At 36.9% G+C, this 23,363-nt stretch overlaps 1 pseudogene; it reads right to left on the minus strand.

Moving 5' to 3' along the window:
* Positions 1–2,956: 2,956 nt before the first annotated feature.
* On the minus strand, positions 2,957–17,149 carry LOC127690191 (CD2-associated protein-like; annotated as a pseudogene).
* Positions 17,150–23,363: the final 6,214 nt, after the last annotated feature.

A 23,363-nucleotide genomic window follows, 5' to 3' on the forward strand; every position in this document is an offset into this window, starting at 1 on the left:
GTGTGTGTGTGTGTGTGTGTGTGTGTTTATGGGGGATGTAGGTACATGGATGCATGTACCAGTGAATACCTGATGAGGGAATGTCAGATTCATAGGAGTGGGAATTACAGGTGGTTGTGAGTCTCCAAAAATGGGAGCTGTAGACTGAAGTCAGGTCCTCTAAAAGAGCAGCATGAGCTCGAATTGTCTAATCCATCCTCCAGCCTCCATGCGTTAGATTTTAAAGGGATGTCACTACACATAAGTGTGAAGAATGTTGCATGACAGAGGTGGGGCTGCAAATTAGTACAACCACTCTGGAAATCAGTCTGGCAGTCCCTCAGAAAACTGGGCATGTCACTTCCGAAAGATCCTGCTATACCACTCGTGGGCATATACCCAGAGGATTCCCCAGCATGTAATAAGGATATATGTTCCACTATATTCATAGCAGCCCTATTTATAATAGCCAGAAGCTGGAAAGAACACAGGTATCCCTCAACAGAGGAATGGATGCAAAAAATGTGGTATATCTACACAATGGAGTACTATTCAGCCAGTAGAAACAATGAATTCATGAAATTCTTAGGCAAATGGATGGAGCTGGAGAACATAAGTGAGGTAACCCAGTCTCAAAAGATCAATCATGGTATGCATGCACTAATAAGTGGATATTAGCTTGGAAAACTGGAATATGCAAAACATAATCCACACTTCAAATGAAGTACAAGAAGAACAGAGGAGTGGCCCCTAGTTCTGGAAAGACCCAGTGTAGCAGTATAAGACAAAACCAGAACAGGGAAGTGGGAAGGGATGGGTGGGAGAACAGAGGGAGGGAAGGGGCCTTATGTGACTTTCGGGGAGTGGGGAACCAGAAAGGGGAAATCATTTGAAATGTAAATAAAAAATATATCGACTAAAATTAAAAAAAAATAACACAGGGCAGAGGTAGGAGAACACCTGAACAATTGCTACCAACATTTGGAGGAAGAGGACAGTAGAATCCCAATTTGATACAAATAGACTAACTCACACTGTAACTTGCCACCACCTTCCATTGTCACTGCCTTCCCTGCTAGTACAGCTCAGTGAATCTCAACTTGCCTCTAAGCTCATATATAATTTTTCAGAGGAAAAACAATTCTTTATTTTGCAATGTGCGGATTTTTCTCACTCTTGCTTCTGAGAATCAGTCAGTCTTACCCTTTAAGGATTTATTTACTTGAACATCATAATTGTGTAGAATAAGGAAACATACCAAGAAGAAAAAATTTCTTCCTCATTAAAACAAGTTATGATAAGTTCCCATTGCTTCCATGTTTTCCTTACTAAATATATTTCCATATCATCGCAGGGTGCTACTTGTTAACTAGAGATAAAATATAGTGTATATTGACAAGTCATTTGTAGCACCAATTACATACCATGGCTAGGCAAATGGAAAACATTTGTACCATTAACCCATAAATTAAGAGCAAAACAACCATCTCAATGTTTCCTGTTTACCAGTAAAAATAACCAAACAAAACAAATTCACCAGTATGTTTGATAATTTGAGAACAGAAATAATTTCAACACAAGAAACATGATCAGCGTTTTGAATTCCAAATTTCTACTCTGTCTTATCTGCATTCAACATCTTTGCCTTTGGAGAAAACTGTAATGTGTAATGAAAGATAAATAACTGCATGTTTTAATCCTTTTCCATAAAAAGACATGAAACTTCCCAGCCTGTGCCCAGAACTCCATTAACTGGTGGAGAAAGATTGTTAGAGTGCAGCCAGCACTATACAACAAGTTCATGGGCCATGTGATAAGATTCTTACAACAAAAGGGGGAGTCTGCGAAGTAACATGATGAGTTTATAATCAGGGAACTGAGATTTATAATTTTCTTTACATACAAATAACTGTTAACTGAGAGTTGTTACTAGACTTTATGCCACTGTAATTCCAGAGTTCAGAGAATTTGTCAAACTTTGCTCATAATTTCCCCATCCATAGAGCACTTTACATTTCTGAGTAATTTTAATGTAGCCTTCAAGGGAGATCTTTCTTATCTAAAAAATGGAGAATTAATCTGAGTTAATAATTAAATTTTCTTGTGTTCTTTCGAAGACACAGACAACAGACAATAAAATTAAGTTTTTTTTCCTGAAATTCAGAGGAAAGTCTTATTAAGGAAGGACTTTGGTTGCTGTGTAAAAGCTAGGAAAGACAATTTGTTTACAAATTTACACATACTAGAACTGTTACCTGCATCTGATTTGATGTCTTAAAGGTTACATAAATGTCACACACATTCCAAAAAGAGATGAATATATTAGGTACTCATAAAAATGGGATCTTTGCAAGTTGTGATCTAATGCCTCATCTTTATAATTTTATAATGATTAATGAATTAGGAAGAAGTTGGAAGGCCTGAGAGAGGGGTGAATATATAAACTTAGTGCTAATATATTCAATTGTATTGGCGATGCTATTATTTTCTATTTCATTTCTATTTTACTTGAAGCAATATGAGAAATATGAATAAAAAACATTTTTCTATTTTAAGATTAAAATGTAAAGAAAAGGTATTGTATAAGAAGCATAACTTAAGATCTGACATTTATTTTCTAAAGTAAAGCTTAAAGCCTAACTTTTCTAAAAACAAATAAAAACATTTCACTTTTTAAAATAAACCTTTGTGTTTCCAGACATGTTGCCTTATAGATATGACGTTTTTACGCTCACCCGAACTGTAGCCATATGCCCTGAAATTGGTTGAGACAACCTAAGACTTTCAACTGTTGATTGTGATGCTAAAGAAATGGGTAGGCATCCATTATGGAATGATCTTCAATGCCTCATCTTTATAATTTTATAATGATTAATGAATTAGGAAGAAGTTGGAAGGCCTGAGAGAGGGGTGAATATATATATATGCAAATTATATTTGATTTGCATAATGTATGTTACTACCTGTGAAGGGTTTTTTATGGGCTTTGGGTTGGAGAATGTCGACCATTGAAGCAGCCAGGCAATCTTCTTCCAGGCATCTTGGGTCTATCTGCAGTGAGATTTAACAAGTTCTCTGAGGAAGCTATGTCTTCAAAATTTACATTATTTGTTTCTTTTGAGTTCCTGGCTACGAAGGCATCAAGGTCTACTGATTTTGGCCTAACTGGAAATTGTACAGGATCTAGATTTTGTTTTTGATATTGGCACAGTATCAGTCTTTGAAGAAATTGTAGAAACTTCTCTATTAATTTTGGTTGTTGGAGGTGGAGGAGGAACTGGATTTTCTGGTGGCTTTCATACACTGCTCCAGGAGACCTTAGTAAATTAATGCTTTCCTTGGTAGGTGGAGTGGTCTTTTTGGGTGGGATTTGAGGTGTAGCTGGTTTAGGTTTCTGTTCTAGCGGTGATTTTTTTATCTTTTTCATCAGCCTTTAGAGGAAAAGCTTTCATCTCTACAGATAACAGGTCAGGCTTTGGAGCTGAACCTTTTGCAGGAGGAGCTGGTTTCTTTGGTTTTGGAAAGTCTTTATCTAGTTCACTTGTCTGAATAGCAAAGTTATCTAGAAACTCTCCTTTACCATTCAGTTCACACTTCCACCAGTCCACTTCTCCTTGCTTATCAAATGGATTATCTGCCCTTCTCTAAATGTAAGTTCATCTTCATTGGTTCCTACATAGTGAAATAATGTTCTACAGTATTCCTTAGCTTTAATCTTGGCATCAATGTCTAATTTTTTTTACCTCCAGACTCTGGATTCTAGATCCCAGTGATCGTAGGATTAAAGGCTTTTCTGGTTTTCTCTCCTGGTTCACTCCTAGAAGTTCTTGTCATAAGTTTCACAGAGCCTTATTTTTTTAAAGCTTTTATCAAATTTTATTTGTAAATACTGTGTTTGAACATTCATTTTATTTATTTATTTATTTATTTATTTTTGATACATTCTTTTTTATTGATATATTTTTTATTTACATTTCAAATGATTTCCCATTTTCTGGGTCCCCCCTCCCCGCAAGTCCCATAAGCCCTCTTCCCTCCCCCTGTTCCTCCATCTACCCCTTCCCACTTCCCTGTTCTGGAATTCCCATATACTCTTTCACTGAGTCTTTCCAGAACCAGGGGCCACTCCTCCATTTTTTTTGGACATCATTTAATTTGTGGATTATGTTTTGGGTATTCAAAGTTTCTAGGCTAATATCCACTTATCAGTGAGTGCATACCATGATTGATCTTTTGAGACTGTGTTACCTCACTTAGTATGATGTTCTCCAGCTCCATCCATTTGTCTAAGAATTTCATGAATTCATTGTTTCTAATGGCTTAATAGTTCTCCATTGTGTAAATATACCACATTTTTTGTATCCATTCCTCTGTTGAAGGACAAATGGGTTCTTTCCAGCTTCTGGCTACTACAAATAGGGCTGCTATGAACATAGTGGAGCATGTGTCCTTGCTGCATGCTGAAGAATCCTCTGGATATATGCCCAGGAGTGGTATAACAGGGTCCTCAGGATGTGTCATGCCCAGTTTTCTGAGGAACTGCCAGACTGATTTCCAAAGTGGTTGCACCATCTTGCAATCCCACCAGCAGTGGAGGCGTGTTCCTCTTTCTCCACATCCTCGCCAACACCTGCTGTCTCCTGAGTTTTTAACCTTAGCCATTCTGACTGGTGTGAGGTGAAATCTCAGGGTTGTTTTGATTTGCATTTCCCTAATGACTAATGATGTTGAGCACTTCTTAAGGTGTTTCTCAATTCTCAAAAGTTCTTCATGTGAAAATTCTTTGTTTAGCTCTGTACCCCTCTTTTTAATGGGGTTATTTGGTTCTCTGGGTTCTACCTTCTTGAGTTCTTTGTATATATTAGATATTAGCCCTCTGTCGGATTTAGGGTTGGTGAAGATCCTTTCCCAATCTGTTGGTTGACGTTTTGTCCTTTTGACAGTGTCCTTTGCCTTACAGAAACTGTAGTTTTATGAGGTCCCATTTGTCAATTCTTGATCTTAGAGTATAAGCTATTGGTGTTCTATTCAGGAACTTTCCCCCTGTGCCCATGTCCTCCAGGGTCTTCCCCAGTTTCTTTTTGATTAGTTTCAGTGTGTCAGGTTTTATGTGGAGGTCCTTGATCCATTTGGAGTTGATCTTAGTACAAGGAGATAAGAATGGATCGATTCACATTCTTCTGCATGCTGACCTCCAATTGAACCAACACCATTTGTTGAAAAGATTATCTTTTTTTCCACTGGATGCTTTCAGCTCCTTTGTCAAAGATCAAGTGACCATAGGTGTGTTGGTTCATTTCTGGGTCTTCAATCCTATTCCATTGATCCGCATGCCTGATATTATACCAATAACATGCAGTTTTTAATCACTTGCATTGTGATTAAAATGCATTTAATCACATGCATTTAATCACATGCATTGCTCTGTAGTAAAGTTTAAAGTCTGGGATACTGAATATCCCTGAAGTTCTTTTACTGTTGAGAATAGTTTTAGCTATCCTGGGTTTTTTGTTATTCCAGATGAATTTAAGAATTGCTCTTTCTAGCTCTATGAAGAACTGGGTTGGGATTTTTATGGGGATAGCATTGAATTTGTAGATTGCCTTTGGCAAGATGGCCATTTTAACTGTATTAATCCTGCCAATCCACAAGCATGGAAGATTTTTCCATTTTCTGAGATGTTCTTTCAATTTCCTTCTTCAGAGATCTGAAGTTCTTGTCATATAGGTCTTTCACTTGTGTGGTTAGAGTCACACCAAGATACTTTATGCTGTTGGTAGCTATTGTGAAGGGAGTCATTTCCCTCATTTCTTTCTCAGTCTGCTTATCCTTTGAATATATAAAGGCTACTGATTTGCTTGCATTGATTTTGTAGCCAGCCACTTTGCTGAAGTTGTTTATCAGCTGTCGGAGTTCTCTAGTGGAGTTTTTAGGGTCACTTAAGTATACTATCATATCATCTGCAAATAGTGATAGTTTGACTTCTTCCTTTCCAATTTGTATTCCTTTGACTTCCTTATGTTGTCGAATTGCTCTAGCTAGGACTTCAAGAACTATATTGAAAAGATATGGAGAGAGGGGGCAGCCTTGTCTAGTCCCTGATTTTAGTGGGATTGCTTCAAGTTTCTCTCCATTTAGTTTGATGTTGGCTACTGGTTAGCTGTATATTGCTTTTACTATGTTTAGATATGGGCCTTGAATTCCTGTCCTTTCCAAGACTTTTAGCATGAAAGGATGCTGAATTTTGTCAAATGTTTTTCAGCATCTAATGAAATGGTCGTGTGATTTTTTTCTTTGAGTTTGTTTATGTAGTGGATAGCATTTATGGATTTTCTTATATTAAACCATCCCTGCATCCCTGGGATGAAGCCTACTTGATCATGGTGGATGATCGTTTTGATGTGTTCTTGGATACAGTGGGCAAGAATTTTATTTAGTATTTTTGCATCGATATTCATAAGGGAAATTGGCCTGAAATTCTCTTTCTTAGTTGGATCTTTGTGTGGTTTTGGTATCAGCATAATCATCCTTCTGTTTCTATTTGGTGGAAAAGTTTGAAGAGTATTGGTGTTAAGTCTTCTTTGAAGGTCTGATAGAATTCTGCGCTGAAACCACCTGGTCCTGTGCTTTTTTCGGTTGGAAGCCTATCTATGACTCCCTCTATTTCTTTAGGGGTTATGGGTTTGTTTAGATGGTCTATTTGATCCTGGTTTAATTTTGGTAATTGGTATTTGTCTAAGAAAATGTCCATTTCCTCCAGATTCTCCAGTTGTGTTGTGTACAGGTTTTTGTAGTACGATCTGATTTTTTGAATTTCCTCGGTTTCTGTTGTAATATCTCCATTTTCATTTCTAATTTTGTTAATTTGGATACTTTCTCTGTGCCCTTTGTTTAGTCTGGCTAAGGGTTTATCTATCTTGTTGATTTTTTTTCAAAGAACCAGCTTCTGATTTTGTTGATTCTTTGTATGGTTCTCTTGGTTTCTACTTAATTGATTTCAGTGCTGATTTTGATGATTTCCTGTTTTCTTCTCCTCCTGGGTGAATTAGCTTCTTCTTGTTTCAGGGCTTTCAGTTGTTCCATTAATCTTCTAGTGTATGCTCACTCGAATTTCTTTTTGGAGGCACTCAAAGCTATGAGTTTTCCTCTTAGCACTGCTTTCATTGTGTCCCATAGATTTGTGTATGTTGTGCCTTCATTTTCATTAAATGCTAAGAAGTCTTTGATTTCTTTCTTTATTTCTTCCCTGACCAAGGTATCATTGAGTAGAGAGAGTATTGTTTAGTTTACATGTTTATGTGGACTTTCTGTTGTTTTTACTCTTATTAAAGACCACTTTTACTCCAGAGTGATCTGATAGGAGGCATGGGATTATTTCAATCTTCTTATATTTGTTGAGGTCTGTCTTGTGACCAACTATATGATCTATTTTGGAGAAGGTACCATGAGGTGCTGAGATAAAGGTATATTCTTTTGCTTTGGGATGAAAAGTTCTATATATATCTGTTAACTCCAATTGGTTCAAAGCTTCAATTAGTTTCATTGTCTCCCTGTTTAGTTTCTGTTTTCCTGATCGGTCCATTGGTAAGAGTGGAGTGTTAAAGTCACCCACAATTATTGTATTAGGTGCAATGTGTACTTTGAGCTTTAGTAAAGTTTCTTTTATTAATGAGGGTGCCCTTGTATTTGGGGCATAGATGTTCAGGATTGAGAGTTCTTCTTGTTGGATTTTTCCTTTGACCAGCAAGTAGTGACTTTCCATGTCTCTTTTGATGACATTAGGTTGAAAGTCAATTTTATCTGAAATTAGAATGGCAACTCCTGCTTGCTTCCTGGGACCATTTGCTTGTAGAATTGTCTTCCAGCCTTTTGTTCTAAGGTAGTTTTTGTCTTTGACACTGAGGTGTGTTTCCTGTATGCAGCAAAATGTAGGGTCCTGTTTACGTAACCTGTCTGTTAGTCTATGTCTTTTTATTGGAGAATTGAGTCCATTGATGTTAAGAGATATTAAGGAGTAGTGGTTATTGCTTCCTATCATTTTTGATTTTAAATTTATACGTGTATGGTTATCTTCTTTGGGTTTGATGAAAGAAGCTTAATATCCTGCTCTTGCCAGGGTATAGTTTCCCTCATTGTAGTGGTGGTTTCCCCCTATTATCCTTTGTAGGGCTGGGTTTGTAGAAAGATACTGTGTAAATTTGGTTCGTCATGGAATATCTTGGTTTCTCCATCTACAGTAATTGGGAGTTTTGCTGGGTATAGTAGTCTCGGCTGGCATTTGTGTTCTCTTAGAGTCTGCATGAGCTCCGCCCAGGATCTTCTAGCTTTCATCATCTCTGGTGAGAAGTCTGGTGTAATTCTGATAGGTCTTCCTTTATATGTTACTTGCCCTTTTTCTCTTACTGACCTAAGTATTCTTTCTTTGTTTAGTACATTTGGGGTTTTGATTATTATGTGACTGAAGGTATTTCTGTTCTGGTCCAGCCTGTTTGGAGTTCTGTAGGCTTCTTGTATATTCATGGGCATCTCTCTCTTTAGGTTAGAGAACTTTTCTTCCTTAATTTTGTTGAAGATGTTTGCTGACCCTTTAAGTTGTAAATCTTCACTCTCATCAATGCCTATAATCCTAGATTTTGCTTTCTAATTGTGTCCTGGATTTCCTGGTTGTTTTGGGTTACAAGCTTTTTGCATTTTGCATTTTCTTTAACTGTTGAGTCCATGGTTTCTATGGTATCTTCGACATCTGAGATTCTTTCTTCTATCTCTTGTATTCTGTTGTTGATATTTGCATCTATGGTCCATGATTTCTTCCCAAGGTTTTCTATCTCCAAAGTTGTCTCCCTTTGTGCTTTCTTAGTTGTTTCTTCTTCTGTTTTTAGATCCTGGAAGTTTTTGCTCAGTCCCATCCTTTGCTTGTTTGTGTTTTCCTCTAATTCTTTAAGAGATTTTTGTGTTTCCTTTTTCATGACTTCTGCCTGTTGATCAAAGTTCTCCTGTATTTCTTTAAGTGATTTTTGCATTTCCTCCTTATTGGTTTTTGCAGTCTCCTAAATTTCTTTCAATGATTTTTGTGTTTACCTTGTAAGGGCTTCTAATTTTTGATCCATTTTCTCCTGAATTTCTTTAAGTATGTCCTTCATGTGTTCCTGTACCAGCATCATGACCAGTGATTTTAAATCCAACTCTTGTTTTTCTGGTGTGTTGGGGTATCCAGGACTTGCTATTGTTGGAGTATTGGGTTCAGATGCTGCCATAATGCCTTGGTTTCTCTTAGTAACGTTCCTACGTTTGCCTTTAGCCATCTAGTTCTCCCAGGTGTTAGATGGTCTTATTGTCACTGGTTGGTGCTTCAACCTACTGTGGATCTTTAAGGTTATCTCTGCAACACTGGATGACTGGGTTTCCTCTGGCACAGATTACTGATATGCTGCCTTCCTCTTTTGTGCCTTTGGAGCCCTTCTCAGTCTTGCCTCAAGCAATGTTATACTTAGTTGTCAATGTCAATCAGGTGTTCTCTGTCTGCTCTATTATGGAGCGAAGATGGTGTGATGGGGGTCACTCCCTCTGTTGATTCTCACATAGGACACAGGTTCAGCGATGGACTGGCTTGCAGATGAACCGCCTATGTGCTCAGTTCCTGAGTGCAGGCAAACCCCTGGTGGTTTGTACCACCAGAGTTCTAAAGCTCAGGGTGATCTAGTACCTAGTGATCCTTTTCTGTCCCTGCAGGCAGCAAATATGGCCGCGGGGCTTCTCTCCTTCCACAGCTCCCTGGGCAGGACACGGCCCCGAGCCCAGTGGGCTGGCAGACAAACTGCCTATGTGCTCAGTTCCTGAGTGCAGGCAGACCCCTGGCGGTTTGCACCACCAGAGATTTAAAGCTCAGGGTAATACAGTACCTAGTGATCCTTTTCTGTTCCTGCAGGCAGCAAATATGGCTGTGGGACTTCTCTCCTTCTGCAGCTCTCTATTTGATACATTCTTTATTTACATTTCAAATGTCCCCTTTCCTGGTTCCCCCCCTCCAAAACTCTCTAACCATCTCCCCCTCACCCTGCTCACCAATCTGCCGACTCCCACTTCCCTGTCCTGGCATTCTCCTATACTAGTATATCTAGCCTTCTCAGGACCAATGGCATCTCCTCCCATTGATGTCCAACAAAGACATCCTCTGCTGCTTACACATCTCGAGCCATGGGTCACTCCTTGTGAACTCTTGTGTTGGTGGTTTAATCCCTGAGAACTCTGGGAGTTCTGGGTAGTTCATATTGTTGTTCCTCCTATGACACTGCAAACCTCTTCAGTTCCCTGGATCCTTTCTCTAGCTCCTCCATTGGGGACTCTGGACTCAGTTCAATGGTTGGCTGAGAGCATCCCAGCTTTTGTTAGGCATTGGCAGAGCCTCCCAGGTGACAACTATATCAGGCTCCTGTCAGCAAGCACTTGTTGGGATCCACAATAGTGTTTGGGTTTGGTGAATGTATATGGGATGGATACCTAGGTGAGGAAATATGTGGATGGTCTTTCCTCAGTCTCTGCTTCACATGTTGTCTCTATATCTCTTCCTGTGGGTATTTTGCACCCCCTTCTTAGAAGGACCAGAGTATCCATACTGTGTTCTTCCTTCTTCTTGAGCTTCATTTGATCTGTAAATTTTGTCATTGGTATTCCATGTTTCTGGGCTAATATCCACTTATCAGTGAGTGTATACCATGTGTGTTCTTTTGTGATTGGGTTACCTCACTCAGCATGATATTTTCTAGCTCCATCCATTTGCCTAAGAATTTCATAAATTCATTGTTTTTAATAGCTGAGTAGTAGTCCATTGTGTATATATACCGCAGTTTCTGTATCCATTCCTGTGTTGAAGGACATCTGAGTTCTTTTCAGCTTCTGGCTATTATAAATAAGGCTGCTATAAACATAGTGGAACATGTGTCCTTATTACATGTTGGAGCATCTTCTGGGTATAAGCCCAGGAGTGGTATAGCTGGATCCTCAGGAAGTACTATGTCCAATTTTCTGAGGAACTGCCAAACTGATTTCCCGAAAGGTTTTACAGGCTTGAAATCCTACCAGCAATGAAGGAGTGTTCCTCTTTCCCCAAATCCTCTCCACCATTTGCTGTCCCCTGAGTTTTTGATCTTGGCCATTCTGACTGGTATAAGGTAGAATCTCAGGGTTGTTTTTATTTGCATTTCCCTGATGATTAAGGGTGTTAAACATTTCTTTAGGTGTTTCTCAGCCACCTGGAATACTTCAGATGAGAATTCTTTGTTTAGCTCTTTACCCCATTTTTAATATGTTTACTTGGTTCTCTAGAGTCTAACTTCTTGATATCTGTATATTTTCCATATTTTTTGCATATTAGCCCTCTATCACATGAAGGATTAGTAAAGATCTTTTTCCAATATGTTGGTTGTCATTTTATCCTATTGACAGATTCCCCAAAAGGGTCCTTTGCCTTACCAAAGCTTTGCCATTTTATGAAGTCACATTTGTCAATTCTTGATCTTAGAGCATAAGCTATTGATGTTCTATTCAGGAAATTTTCCCCTCTGCCCATATGCTCCAGGTTCTTCCCCATTTTCTCTTCTATTAGATTCAGTGTATCTGGTTTTATGTGGAGGTCCTTGATCCACATGGACTTGATCTTTATACAAGGAGATGAGAATGGATCAACTTGTATCCTTCTACATGTTGACTGCCAGTTGACCCAGCATTATTTGTTGAAAATGATGTCTTTTTTCCACTGGATAGTTTTAGCTCCTTTGACAAAGATCAAGTGACCATAGGTGTGAGGGTTCATTTATGAGTCTTCAATTCTATTCCATTGATTTGCCTGCCTGACACTGTACCAATACCATGAAGTTTTTATCACTATTGCTCTGTAGTAAAGATCAGGGATGGTGATTTCCCCAGAAGTTCTTTTATTGTTGAGAATACTTTTGGCTCTCCTGAGTTTTTTGTTATTCCAGATATTTTTGAAAATTGCTCTTTCTAACTCTATGAAGAACTGAGTTGGAATTTTGATGGGGATTTCATTGAATCTGCAGATTGATTTAGGCAAAATGGCCGTTTTTACTCTATTAATCCTGCCTATCCATGAGCATGGGTGATCTTTCCATTTTCCGAGATCTTCTTCAATTTCTTATTTGAGAGACTTGAAGTTCTTGTCATATAGATCTTTCACTTGCTGGGTTAGAGTCAGACCAAGGTATTTTATATTATTTGTGACTATTGTGAAGTGTTTCATTTCCCTAATTTCTTTCTCAGACTCTTTATCCTTTGAGTAGAGGAAGGCTATTGATTTGTTCGTGTTATTTTTATATCCAGCCACTTTGCTGAGGTTGTTTTTCAGATTTAGTAGTTCTCTTGTGGAATTTTTGGGGTCACTTAAGTATACTATCATATCATCTGCAAATAGTGATACTTTGACTATTGATTTCAATCTATATCCCTTTGACGTCCTTTTGTTGTCTAATTACTCTGGCTAGGACTTCGAGTACTATATTAAACAAGCATGGAGAGAGAGGATAGCCTTGTCTAGTCTCTGATTTCATTGGGATTGCTTCAAGTTTCACTACATTTAGTTTGATGTTGGCTACTAGTTTGCTGTTTATTGCTTTTGCTCTATTTAGGTATGAACCTTGAGTCTTTCCAAGTCTTTTATCATGAAGAGGTGTTGGATTTTGTCCAATGTTTTCATAGCATCTAATAAAATAATCATGTGATTTTTTTTTCTTTGAGTTTGTTTATGTAATGGATTATGTTGATGGATTTCCATATATTGAACCATCCCTGCATACCTGGGATGAAGCCTACTTGATCATGATGGATGATCGTTTTGATATATTCTTATATTACTTTGGCAAGAATTTTATTGTGTAATTTTGCATCAATATTCATAAGGGAAATTTGTCAAAAGTACTCTTTCTTTGTAAGGTCTTTGTGTGGTTTAGGTATCAGAGTAATTGTGGCTTCACATAAATAATTGGGTAGTGTTCCTTCTATTTCTATTTTGTGGAATAGTTTGAAGAGTGTTGGTATTAGGTCTTCTTTGAAAGTCTGATAGAAGAACCCATCTGGGCCTAGGCTGTTTTTGGATGGGAGACTATTAATGACTGTTTCTATTTCTTTAGGGATTATGGGATTGTTTAGATCATTTATCTAATCCTGATTTAACTTTGGTACCTTGTATCTGTCTAGAAAATTGTCCATTTCATCTAGATTTTCTACTTTTGTTGAGTATAAGCTTTTGTAGTAGGATCTGATGATTTTTTGGATTTCCTCCATTACCTCTTTTTATATCTCCCTTTTCATTTCTGATTTTGCTGATTTGGATACTGTCCCTGTGACCTCTGGCTAGTTTGGCTAAGGGTTTATCTATCATGTTGGTTTTTTTTTTCTCAAAGAATCAGCTCCTTGTTTGGGTGATTCTTTGTATAGTTCTTTTTGTTTCTACTTGGTTGATTTAAGCCCTTGAGTTTGATTATTTCCTGCCATAACTTCCTCTTGGGTATATTTGCTTCTTTTGTTCTAGAGATTTCAGCTGGGCTGTTAAATCATTAGTGTATGCTCTTTCCTGTTTCTTTTTGGAGGCATTCAGAGCTATGAGTTTTCCTCTTCTCAGTGCTTTCATTGTGTCCCATTAGTTTGTGTATGTTGTGCCTTCATTTTCATTAAATTCTAAAAAGTCTTTCAATTTTTTCTTTCTTTCTTCCTTGACCAAGTTACCATTGAATAGAATGTTGTTCAGCTTCCATTTTCATGTGGGCTTCCTGATGTTTTTGTTGTTATTGATGACCAGCCTTAATCTGTAGTGATGTGATAGGGTGCATGGAAATATTTCAGTCTTCTAATATCTGCTTAGATCTGTTTTGTGACCAAGTATATGGTCAGTTTTGGAAAAGGTACTGTGAGGTTCTGAGAAGGTATATTCTATCATTTTAGGATAAAATGTTAGATATCCTATAAATACTTTTGGTACATAGCTTCTGTTAGTTTCACAGTTTCTCTGTTTAGTTTGTATTTCCGTGATCTGTCCATTGATGAGAGTGGGGTGATAAAGTCTCCTATTATTATTTTGTGGGGGGCAATGTGAGCTTTGAGCTTTAGTAAAGTTTCTTTTATGAATGTGGGTGCCCTCTTAATTGAGAGTTCATCTTGGTAGATTTTTCCTTTGATGAGTATGAAGTGTCCTTCCTTATCTTTTTTGATTACTTGAGGTAGAAAGTTGATTTTAACCGATATTGGAATGGCTACACCAGCTTGTTTCTTGGGACCATTTGCTTGGAAAATTGTTTCCTAGCCTTTTACTCTGAGGTAGTGTCTGTCTTTGTGCCTGAGGTGAGTTTCCTGTATGCAGCAAAGTGTTCGGTCCTGCTTATACATCCAGTCTGGAAGGACCCTGTCCCAGTGCTCTGTCCCTCCTGTGTTCCCTGCACTCCTGGCTGTACCTGCCTGCTCAGAAGGCTGAGAGAAAAATGTACTCCATTTATGTATAGAGTTATTTGGTTCTCTGCAGTTTAACTTCTTGAATTCTTTGTATATATTGGATATTAGCCCTCTGTCGGATGTAGGGATAGCAAAGATCTTTTCCCAATTTGTTGGTGGCAGTTTTGTACTATTGACAGTGTCCTTTGCCTCACAGAAACTTTGTAATTTTATGAGGTCTTATTTGTCAATTCTTGATCTTAAAGCATAAGCTATTCGTGTTCTGTTCAGAACATTTTCCTCTATGCCATGTGCTCGAGTCTCTTCTGCACTTTCTTTTCTATTAATTTCAGTGTGTCTGGTTTTATGTGGAGGTGCATAATCCATTTGAACTTGAGCTTTGTACAAGGAAATAAGAATGGATTGATTTACATTCTTCTGCATGCTGATTTCCAGTTGAACTGGAACGATTGTTTATAAGACTATCTTTTTTCCAGTGGATGGTTTTAGCTCCTTTGTCAAAGGTCAAATGACCATAGGTGTATGGGTTCATTTCTGGGTCTTCATTTCTACTCCATTGATCTACCTACCTGTCACTGTACAAATACCAAGCAGTTTTTGTCACTCTTGCTCTGTATTACTGCTTGAGGTCGAGGATGCTGATTCCCCAAGAAGTTCTTTTATCATTGAAAACAGGTTTAGCTATACTGGGTTTTTTGTTGTTTCAGAAGAATTTGAGAAATGCTCATTCTAACTCTTCATCCCAGGGATGCAGAAATAGTTCAATATACAGAAATTCATTAGTGTAATCAACTACATAAACAAACTCAAACTAAAAAACACATAGCCATTTCATTAGATGCTGAGAAATCATTTGACAAAATTCAGTACCCTTTCATATTAAAAGATCAGGAATTCAAGGCCCATACCTAAACATAGTAAAAACAATATACAGCAAACAAATAGCCAACATCAAACTAAATGTTGAAAAATTGAGGCAATCCCACTAAAATCAGGTACTAGATGAGACTGCCCTCTCTCTCCATATCTATTCAATATAGTACTTGAAGTTCTAGCTAGAGTAATTAGACAAAAAAAGGAGGTCAAGAGGATATAAATTGGAAAGGAAAAAGTCAAACTATCACTATTTACAGATGGTATGACAGTATACTTAAACCACCTCCCCCAAAACTCCACCAGAGAACTCCTACAGCTGATAAACAACTTCAGCAAAGTGGCTGGATATAAAATTAACTCAAACAAATCAGTAGAGCTATACTAAAAGGATAAACAGGCTGAGAAAGAAATTAGAGAAATGTTACCCTTCACAATAGTCACAAACAATATAAAGTATCTTGGTCTGACTCTAATCAAACAAGTGAAAGATCTGTATGACAAGAATATCAAGTCTCTGAAGAAAGAAATCAAAGAATTCTTCAAAAGATGGAAAGATCTTCCATGCTCATGGATTGGCAGGATTAATATTATAAAAATGGCCATCTTTCAAAAAGCAATCTACATATTCAATGCAATCCCCATCAAAATTCCAACTCAATTCCTAACAGAGTTAGAGCAATTATCACTGAGCTTTCCTTTTTTTTTAAATTAGGTATATTCTTTTTTTACATTTCAAATGTTGTTCCCTTTCCTGATTCCCAGCTCTCCAGAAAAATCCCATAAGCCATCTCATCTTCCCCAGTCAACCCTCCCCTGCTTCCCTGTCCTGGTATTCCTCTACACTACAGCATCAGGCCTTTCCAGGATCAAGGGCCTCTCCTCCCTTTGGTGTCTGACAAGATTGTCCTCTGCTGCTGATGCATCTGGATCCATGGGTAACTCCATGTGTACTCTTTGGTTGATGTTTTTTTCCCTTGGAGCTCTGGGACTACTGGGTGACTCATATTTTTGTTCCTCCTGTGGTGCTGCAAACCCCTTCAGCTCCTTGGGTCTTTTCTCTAGCTCCCCCATTAGGGACCCTGCGCTCAGTTCAATGGCTGGCTGAGTGTGTCCCCTCTGTATTTGTCATGCACTAGGAGAGCCTCCCAGGTGATAGATATATCTGGCTCTGGTCAGCTGGCACTTGTGGGTATCCACAATAATGTCTGGGTTTTGTAACTCTATATGGGATGGATCCCTGAGTGGGATAGTCTCTAGATGGTCTTTCCCTCAGACTCTGCTCAACTTTTTGTCTTTGTATCTTGTTCTGTGGGTATGTTTTCCCCCTTTCTACAAATCTAATTCCTTGGATTTTCTTTCACTATGCAACTGATCTGAGAGCAGGTTCACTTCCATTCTCCAGAGATGGCAATGGTGAGGCAAAGCCAGTCTAAGAAACTTCTGAATCCTCCTCATTGTCATGAGTTTCACCGTCATCTGTGAACTCTAATTCTTTCACAAAGTTTGAGGGAAACAGTCTCAACTTATCATTCAGGGTTCCACTCCACCAGCCTCTTCTACCTCTTTGATGACATCAATGATATCCCCCACAGTCAATTCCAGTTCATCCTTATTTTGTGGATAATAGTCAAAAAGAACTTTACACTGATGCTCTTTTGTCTTCTTTGTCAATAGCTTTCGTTTATGTTTGTGGCTGAATTGCTCCAACTGGAAGTCTCTAAGTGCTGATTTGCTGTATAAGACTAGGTACATTTTCATGCCTTTGCCATTTGATTGGCAAATTGTCATCCTTGGGTTCTGTCTCCCGCTTGATTTCCTCAAAATTTTCAGGGAACATCCCTAGTTTCCATCTATCAGTGGTCAAGGGCACTACTCATTGTGACTGTACATTGGGTTTATATAACCCAAGCAATCAATGGTCAACAAAGGGATTCTGAAAATATCATGAACTATCAGATCACTTTTCATGGCATAATTTTACTATGGATTTCTGAAAATGTTTTACTGAATTCAAAGTAATTGTTGTCCTCTTTCTTTATGGGATTTTTATTTCATATTTCCCAAACTTAAGATAATTTTAAGGATGTGCAATGAGTGCTGCTTTGATTCTTGCACCACTGTGCACATTTTATATTTATATTGCTTCACAGAGAAACTTTATAGCACTGGTTATATCTATAGACTCAAAACCCCAGATTCTTGATAAATATGATATCATAAATCCAGTCAAGTGACACTTGATAGATAATCTAGTGTCTGCATCAGAGACAGTGAGGTGTGAAACAGATCCTACCTATGATCAGAGGTCTTTGTACCTGTTAATGACTGACCAAGTAAGTGATAACTGACCAGGTATGCTGGATGCTGTGGAGAATCACAAGAAATCAGGCTCTAACCCTCAAAGCTGGGCATATAACACAGTTCCAGAGGGCTTTCCTAGCATCTAGTAGTTCTGGTTTTGGATCTCTATCACTGTCTAATCCACATGAGGTAAAGTTGGCAGGGCATTTATTCCAAGAACTAAGCAGGTAGGTTAGGAACTTCAGAAGTTCAAGGCCATTCTTGGATGCTGGTGATCATATTGCCAACCTTAAAAACACTGTATTCTTCAAAATAAAAATAAAATTCTAAATGCTTTCTCCTAACCTTTATGTATATTTTGCCTCAAATATTGCTCTCATAAGTTAATATACCACACATATTTCTACTGTTATTATTAAAATTAAATTTTATTAGAACTCATTTATGATTTTAAAATAATATATTTGTAAAAAAATACATGCAAATATTTAATTTTGAAAATTATTTTATTGTGTGTGAATAGAAGTTTTGCCAGCAGAGATTTCAGTTTGTCAGAAGCCTATAATACCTGCTGATTCCATGGAGGTCACGAGTCCCCATGGAGCTGAAATTAGTGACAATGGTTAACTGGCATGTGGGTGCTGAATTTCTGTATGAACAGTCAGTGTATTTAACTGCTGAGATTTATCCAACCTGATATATACTTTTTTAAATAATAGTATTGAGGTTTATATAGAAGTCTGAATTTATTTATTGTAGTTGTGGATTCCATTTGCTTCTAATTGCTTATATTTTACAGAATACTTACATGTTATTTTATATATCTTCCAAAATGTGTCATAATTCCAATTGGACCTCCATATCATTATAAATGTATGTTCTACAGATCACATATAAATTCATATGATTACTATTTTATAAATAGTATTTGGGTTCCGACTACATGGCTCAGGGGGAGCAGGCCACAAATCTAAGAGATGAATCACCCCAATACCAGTAATACACAAAGAAATAGAAGAAAACACACTAGAAAATATTTTCCTCTGGTCTTCGTTTTTATATTGAGGCCACAAATGCATACAAACACAATGATAACACACTAATTATTTTTAATTTTCTTCAATTATATGGTAGTCTTTTTGTCATGTCATTAAATGCCTAAGCAAGTCATTATTATTCAGGGTATATTGAATAAATAAATGCATAAAAGATTTTCATATTTTAATACTGCTTATTTTAGCCAAAAGCTTTACTGAATACTGAGTTTTAAATAACACATTGAGAATATTACTGTTTATTAAGTTTAACAAATGCTTCCAGGATAAAAGCTAGACCAATGAAATATGACACTTGCCAATTTGTAAGTGATACTACATTTTTAATATAAATGACTGTCATTTATCATCCTATAGTTTTTAATCTTTTCAATATTTAATTTATAGGGTTTTTTTTACATTGAAAAAAGACTCAAATTATTTTTACCACTTGAAAATTAAACCTAAGTTACAAAGTATAAAGAAATCAGGAGACAGCATGAGGCCAATAAACAGGGAGGAAGAGTGAAGCATATGTTATTTCTTGGAAAGAAGTTGTTAGTCAGAATTCATAAGCAAGACACAAATTTAAACATCTAGATGAAATAATAAAAACTTAATGGGCTTTCCCCTAGGACATCTTGGAAGAGCTCATGTTTCCAAACATAGGAATCAGTCTTCAGTGACTTGAGTACAGCACCGGTTTCAGGCCAGAGTGTCAGCACAAATTCAGCCATCTCACCCTCAAGGCAATGCGATCTCCCTGTCAATGTGTTTCGCTTTAATAGAAAGTACAATTTGAAATTACATACTCCAATTTTGTTGAATAGAAGAGAAAATCACAGTAGTGATTTACAGAGACTGTAACAACCAGAGGGAGGGGTGGGATAGATGGTCATTACAAAAGTTATAATTGAACAGCAAGAATTGTGTTGTGCCACTGATAACTGTATTATGTGTACAGGGATGATTAAAGAAGAGGATGTAAAAATGCATAAGCACACAAAATTTCAGTGTCTTGAATCTTAAAAAGAGTTCTTTCAGTGAACCTGTGTCAGCATTCACAAACACATAAACAAGAGGTTTGCTTAATTATATTGAAACAGGAAAACAAATTATTAATATTATTTATATTTCACTTGTAAATAAATGTAAACAAAAACATTATAGAGTAGACTTAGAATAAATTATAATTATTACATTTGATATATTTAAATTAATATTATTAATTTAAAATTTAAACATACTTAATTTACTTCTGTTTGAATAAAATGATATATTACAATGATGAAGATTTGCCGTGGTGTGGTGGATTAGATTAGAGACCCAGAGTGCTACAAACTCTGCTTTGTGTGTGGTTCTGATGGAAAAGATCAGAAAATCAGCAAGAATGCTGGCTATGAACACTAAACCCAAAACTTTTCAGATTGAGTAAGGACTTTGAAATGAGGATCCTTGAGAATCCATAAGACAACATTCATACAAAATCCTTGCAAGAATTTATCTGTGATTTCGCACATCTATCACCTTGATGATCAATCATATTTATAGCCTGGGATAAAGTTTTTGGAGGACTTCTCAAAACATCATTGTTTGAGGCTATGGACATTGGTGGATAATTTTTTTTTCAAGTTTAGTTTGGGAACCGTGATCAAAGAATGATCAAAGAGAAAAAAGAACTTAAAAATATGAAGTTGAGCCAGAGAAGTAGCACATTTAAAAAATGATAGAAGACTTGGTGCCAATGAGGTTATCATCCCTGTGAAGTGACTTGGAGCATTGTTCTGAGACAGTGGGGGAAATGCTATAATATCCAGATTGTCCTGTCCCTACCTATTTCAAGGTTACCTTAAGAGGATGTTAGCTCATTTGAAATCTTGGCTTTGAGATGAGAACTCACTCCAGTTTGCCCTGGGTTTGCACACTTGCAAAGACACTTTCCGCTTTCATATGCTTTGAGACTCAGAAGCCATTTAAACCTGAATCAAGGAAAGCTGACCAGACTTTTATTTTGTCCCCTGTGACAGGATCAGTGCCTTCTGCACAAGGGCGGAACCACATAGAGTAAGAGTTAAATAAGCAAAAGGAATTCTACTTGGTCTCCAGAGATAATGTGTTAGTAGTCTATACAACAAAATAATATAAATAGAAAAAGTATGCACTGGGGTCAAAATATATTCTCAACCAAAACATTGAACGCAGTGTTTTGCCATATATGTCCTGATATAATAAGTGCAGGCGTGCCTCAAGTCTCCAAAGCAAACCGAATTAATTTGCCAGTTTAAATATTGAAAGTCTGTCTCTTCTTCTTCCTCTTCCCCTCTCCCATTTCCTCATCTTGTTCATTCTCTCTTGTTCTTTGATATCGTTTCACTTTTCTTCTCATTTGTCTCTTTATTTAATAGCTACTTTATTCTTTATTTTGACTGTGAATATATAGTTTATATTCAGATCATCTTGTTTGATAATGTTGTCTCCTTTGAGATATAAGGGGCATACTTCCCAGTTCTTTATATCTGGAAGCAATGTACTAATATGTTTAAAAGATATACATGTTTGTCTAAGATGAAAACTAAAATATATCTGTGGATGCAAACGAGCATTGTTTTATTTAAAAATAACATTTTGACATTTCATAAAGACACAGGAACATGCATGAAAACACACCTGGACTGGATGGTTCAGCTATTCATTATATGGCTCTTTTAAAAAAATTATTTATTTATTTATTTATTTATTTATTTATTTATTTATTTTCTATATTCTTTGTTTACATTCCAAATGATTTCCTGTTTCCCAGTTCCCCCCTCCCCATATGTCCCATAAACCTTCTTCTCTCCACCCATTATCCAATCACCTCCCTCTTTTTTCTCTGTCTTGGTACTCCCCTACAATGCTAGATCAAGCCTTTCCAGGATCAGGGGCCACCCTCTCCTTACTTCTTCATGGGAGTCATTTGTTATACTAATTGTGCCTTGGGTATTCAGAGCTCTTCTAAAGGGTTTAATGCAGGCTCTAGTGCCTCCTTGATGAAGCAAAAGTGATAACAGTATTACTCCCTTTGAGTTTTTTGAGACAGCTAATTAGTATATCCAAAAAATGCCTAGTTTTATATGTCATATTGTATGACTTTAGCATCATCAATCATAAGACTAATGTCATTATTGATACCAAAGTCAAGTAATCCATGCTTATGCCCTAGGTAGGCTTTAGTCCAAAGCAAGAGAACCTGTTGAAATACTCAGAAATATAGTGGGGACAGTGTTCCCCTTCAGTACACTATTTCTACACTCTTAATTTTTGCTCCATAATTATTTTGCTCCACAATTATTTTGACGACTTTAATTTAGCCATTATGGTGAATACTGACACAGATCATTAACATGAATTGTTAATGTGCTGTTTAATGGTATAATAATTTTCCATTATATTGGTCCTTAATGACATTCATTTTTCTAAATGATCTGTGCCAAACAATGCTGCCATAATCACATAATGCTTCAAATGGATGGAGATTTTCAAATATCTTGATAAGTTCTATTGATAGAATTGAGACTGGTCAGCTAAAAGTTATGCATACTTTTAAAATACATTTTCAACTAATATTTAATTTTTAATATTTAATGAGAAATATGTGTATGTGTTGGGTATAGATTTTCTGCTGAATCCATGGCTTTCAACGTGGTATTAAATATATAATCTTTGGAATGGTATAGGGTATTTCTGTTCCAAAATCCTGTACACACAAGCTTGATTGCATTAATATGTTGGACTATCTGATATTTCCTTCTGGCTCTGATTTATTCTAAGTGACACAATCAGCAATGGTACCTTTACGAAGTGATATTGATAGTTTTCAACTTATGTGTACCTTGTGTAAACATACCTATACTTGCTTCTAGTTTTAGCTATTATGTTTAATCTCTGCTTAATATGGACATAACTGAGAAGATCTGTTTTTTCACATTTATATTCAAATTAAAGTAAAACGATTGCTCACCTCATCTAAACAACCACAAGTGTCCTAACTCATTATTTCTGTGAATTAAGTTAGAAATGTAAAATATGTGCTTTTGATTTTAGATGTTATCTGCTATCATTGTACAGGAAACCCCTTCTAAATGCATATCTTAAATATAGACAATGCTGGAGAGTGAGAATCTGTGCATGAACAGCATGCTAGCACTGCTTAATACCACTTGCAACCGTTGAGCTCATCGGCCTAGTGTAACTGATTAGTGTAGGTCCTGGTGACTTCACCGGAGACAGACCATTAGCTGAAACACTCAGAGCCAGCAGAGTAGTGATTTTTTTCCCACATAGGTTCTGCACAGTTAACTTCAGATACACTCACCTTGTAGTTTCTGTGTAGTAAGAGAAACCTGTGAGGGAAATTCTCCATTTACTGTCATATGTGTGAGTATTTTGGCTCTAACACAAGTTAGAAAGGTATTTCAAGAGTTAAGGAATAGGAATGTAAGCTCCACGTACTAAGAGAGAGTGACAGATGATGTATTGGAGCAACTGCACAGGTTGTGGAGGGATTACTGCTTTCACATGTGCCCTGTATATCAAGCATATTCTTTAAAAATACTTTCTGATTCTATATTTTACTTCTGTAATTGAAACTTAGTTATTATCAAGCATATCTTGATTTTCACTGCACCTGATGTCCAGTTTGCCCTGCTATTTTGCTCAGTTATCTTTCGTCAATAT

The sequence above is a fragment of the Apodemus sylvaticus genome, chromosome 7, assembly GCF_947179515.1.
Source record: "Apodemus sylvaticus chromosome 7, mApoSyl1.1, whole genome shotgun sequence".
NCBI classification, from domain to species: domain Eukaryota; kingdom Metazoa; phylum Chordata; class Mammalia; order Rodentia; family Muridae; genus Apodemus; species Apodemus sylvaticus.